Below are 4,350 nucleotides of genomic sequence, written 5' to 3'. Positions count from 1 at the left end.
TTCAGTTAATGAGTTGCCTCCTTGGTTAATCATTTGTCGCTCTGGCTTTTGGTTAACCAGTTGTCGATGTTCAAAATTTCAGTTAATGAGTTGCCTCTTTGAAATTTCAGTTAATGAGTTGGCCCTTTGGTTACTCATTTGTCCCTGTGTCTTTTGGTTCACCAGTTGTCGATGTTCGAAATTCAGTTAATGAGTTGCCTCCTTGGTTAATCATTTGTCGCTCTGGCTTTTGGTTAGCCAGTTGTCGATGTTCAAAATTTCAGTTAATGAGCTGCTCTTATGTTCTATGATTTCCTACCTTGACAACTCATTAACCAGTGTTTCAAACAATGCACCAGGCCATTTGACGACCCCAACTCGGTTCCACAAGCGGGAAAGCAGCACCCCAAGGCCCGGTAAGGGGGCCGAATACATTCCCATCGTGAATTCCGTCCCAAATGTGAATGACAAGTTTTCAGTTAATCAGTTGCCTGCTTGGTTACTCATTTGTCGCTCTGACATTTGGTTAACCAGTTGTCGATGTTCAAAATTTCAGTTAATGAGTTGCCTCTTTGAAATTTCAGTTAATGAGTTGGCCCTTTGGTTACTCATTTGTCCCTGTGTCTTTTGGTTACCCAGTTGTCGATGTTCGAAATTCAGTTAATGAGTTGCCTCCTTGGTTAATCATTTGTCGCTCTGACTCTTGGTTAACCAGTTGTCGATGTTCGAAATTCAGTTAATGAGTTGCCTCCTTGGTTAATCATTTGTCGCTCTGGCTTTTGGTTAACCAGTTGTCGATGTTCAAAATTTCAGTTATTGAGTTGCCTCTTTGAAATTTCAGTTAATGAGTTGGCCCTTTGGTTACTCATTTGTCCCTGTGTCTTTTGGTTAACCAGTTGTCGATGTTCGAAATTCAGTTAATGAGTTGCCTCCTTGGTTAATCATTTGTCGCTCTGGCTTTTGGTTAACCAGTTGTCGATGTTCAAAATTTCAGTTAATGAGTTGCCTCTTTGAAATTTCAGTTAATGAGTTGGCCCTTTGGTTACTCATTTGTCCCTGTGTCTTTTGGTTAACCAGTTGTCGATGTTCGAAATTCAGTTAATGAGTTGCCTCCTTGGTTAATCATTTGTCGCTCTGGCTTTTGGTTAACCAGTTGTCGATGTTCAAAATTTCAGTTAATGAGCTGCTCTTATGTTCTATGATTTCCGACCTTGACAACTCATTAACCAGTGTTTCAAACAATGCACCAGGCCATTTGACGACCCCAACTCGGTTCCACAAGCGGGAAAGCAGCACCCCAAGGCCCGGTAAGGGGGCCGAATACATTCCCATCGTGAATTCCGTCCCAAATGTGAATGACAAGTTTTCAGTTAATCAGTTGCCTGCTTGGTTACTCATTTGTCGCTCTGACATTTGGTTAACCAGTTGTCGATGTTCAAATTTCAGTTAATGAGTAGCCTCTTTGAAATTTCAGTTAATGAGTTGGCCCTTTGGTTACTCATTTGTCCCTGTGTCTTTTGGTTACCCAGTTGTCGATGTTCGAAATTCAGTTAATGAGTTGCCTCCTTGGTTAATCATTTGTCGCCCTGACTCTTGGTTAACCAGTTGTCGATGTTCGAAATTCAGTTACTGAGTTGCCTCCTTGGTTAATCATTTGTCGCTCTGACATTTGGTTAACCAGTTGTCGATGTTCGAAATTCAGTTAATGAGTTGCCTCCTTGGTTAATCATTTGTCGCTCTGGCTTTTGGTTAACCAGTTGTCGATGTTCAAAATTTCAGTTAATGAGTTGCCTCTTTGAAATTTCAGTTAATGAGTTGGCCCTTTGGTTACTCATTTGTCCCTGTGTCTTTTGGTTATCCAGTTGTCGATGTTCGAAATTCAGTTAATGAGTTGCCTCCTTGGTTAATCATTTGTCGCTCTGGCTTTTGGTTAACCAGTTGTCGATGTTCAAAATTTCAGTTAATGAGCTGCTCTTATGTTCTATGATTTCCGACCTTGACAACTCATTAACCAGTGTTTCAAACAATGCACCAGGCCATTTGACGACCCCAACTCGGTTCCACAAGCGGGAAAGCAGCACCCCAAGGCCCGGTAAGGGGGCCGAATACATTCCCATCGTGAATTCCGTCCCAAATGTGAATGACAAGTTTTCAGTTAATCAGTTGCCTGCTTGGTTACTCATTTGTCGCTCTGACATTTGGTTATCCAGTTGTCGATGTTCAAAATTTCAGTTAATGAGTTGCCTCTTTGAAATTTCAGTTAATGAGTTGGCCCTTTGGTTACTCATTTGTCCCTGTGTCTTTTGGTTACCCAGTTGTCGATGTTCGAAATTCAGTTAATGAGTTGCCTCCTTGGTTAATCATTTGTCGCCCTGACTCTTGGTTAACCAGTTGTCGATGTTCGAAATTCAGTTATTGAGTTGCCTCCTTGGTTAATCATTTGTCGCTCTGACATTTGGTTAACCAGTTGTCGATGTTCGAAATTCAGTTAATGAGTTGCCTCCTTGGTTATTCATTTGTCGCTCTGGCTTTTGGTTAACCAGTTGTCGATGTTCAAAATTTCAGTTAATGAGTTGCCTCTTTGAAATTTCAGTTAATGAGTTGGCCCTTTGGTTACTCATTTGTCCCTGTGTCTTTTGGTTATCCAGTTGTCGATGTTCGAAATTCAGTTAATGAGTTGCCTCCTTGGTTAATCATTTGTCGCTCTGGCTTTTGGTTAACCAGTTGTCGATGTTCAAAATTTCAGTTAATGAGCTGCTCTTATGTTCTATGATTTCCGACCTTGACAACTCATTAACCAGTGTTTCAAACAATGCACCAGGCCATTTGACGACCCCAACTCGGTTCCACAAGCGGGAAAGCAGCACCCCAAGGCCCGGTAAGGGGGCCGAATACATTCCCATCGTGAATTCCGTCCCAAATGTGAATGACAAGTTTTCAGTTAATCAGTTGCCTGCTTGGTTACTCATTTGTCGCTCTGACATTTGGTTATCCAGTTGTCGATGTTCAAAATTTCAGTTAATGAGTTGCCTCTTTGAAATTTCAGTTAATGAGTTGGCCCTTTGGTTACTCATTTGTCCCTGTGTCTTTTGGTTACCCAGTTGTCGATGTTCGAAATTCAGTTAATGAGTTGCCTCCTTGGTTAATCATTTGTCGCCCTGACTCTTGGTTAACCAGTTGTCGATGTTCGAAATTCAGTTATTGAGTTGCCTCCTTGGTTAATCATTTGTCGCTCTGACATTTGGTTAACCAGTTGTCGATGTTCGAAATTCAGTTAATGAGTTGCCTCCTTGGTTATTCATTTGTCGCTCTGGCTTTTGGTTAACCAGTTGTCGATGTTCAAAATTTCAGTTAATGAGTTGCCTCTTTGAAATTTCAGTTAATGAGTTGGCCCTTTGGTTACTCATTTGTCCCTGTGTCTTTTGGTTAACCAGTTGTCGATGTTCGAAATTCAGTTAATGAGTTGCCTCCTTGGTTAATCATTTGTCGCTCTGACTCTTGGTTAACCAGTTGTCGATGTTCGAAATTCAGTTAATGAGTTGCCTCCTTGGTTAATCATTTGTCGCTCTGACTTTTGGTTATCCAGTTGTCGATGTTCGAAATTCAGTTAATGAGTTGCCTCCTTGGTTAATCATTTGTCGCTCTGGCTTTTGGTTAACCAGTTGTCGATGTTCAAAATTTCAGTTAATGAGCTGCTCTTATGTTCTATGATTTCCGACCTTGACAACTCATTAACCAGTGTTTCAAACAATGCACCAGGCCATTTGACGACCCCAACTCGGTTCCACAAGCGGGAAAGCAGCACCCCCAAGCCCCGGTAAGGCGGCCGAATACATTCCCATCCTGAATTCCGTCCCAAATGTGAATGACAAGTTTTCAGTTAATCATTTGCCACCTTGGTTCATCATTTGCCACTCTGACTTTTGGTTTCCCAGTTGTCAGTTTTCACATTTCAGTTACTGAGTTGACTTTGTCTTTCTCACTCTGTGTATCTCTATCTTCTCTCTGTCTCTCTCAGTGTATGCGAGTGTCTGTGTGTGTTCCACTGCCGCCCGGCCAACCGGGTCCAAAGGCCCGCCACGTTACACACGAAAAACCCCGGTCTCGCTTCGGAGCGACGGGCACCCGGCTTCTCGGTGTCGGACCGACTCCGTTCAGATACCGCTGGATGCCCCTTGCCCCTGGCTTGCTCTGGCAGCCGGCGCGTGCAGGCCGCCCCCTGCCCCGCCGTCTCAGTGGTCGGAAAGCGGTCTCCAGCCAACGGCTGTACCTCGGCCGCGGAAAGAGGCAGCTACACAAGCGAGGCACTGCTCTGTGCGGCCCCGCCACCCCGTTCAGCTGCCGTTGTCCCCGACCGGATCGGACTTTCCT

Source organism: Somniosus microcephalus, unplaced genomic scaffold (assembly GCF_052327205.1).
Source record: "Somniosus microcephalus isolate GS21.2 unplaced genomic scaffold, FLI_Smic_1.0 scaffold1579, whole genome shotgun sequence".
NCBI classification, from domain to species: domain Eukaryota; kingdom Metazoa; phylum Chordata; class Chondrichthyes; order Squaliformes; family Somniosidae; genus Somniosus; species Somniosus microcephalus.
Note: the sequence above shows the minus strand (reverse complement) of the source record.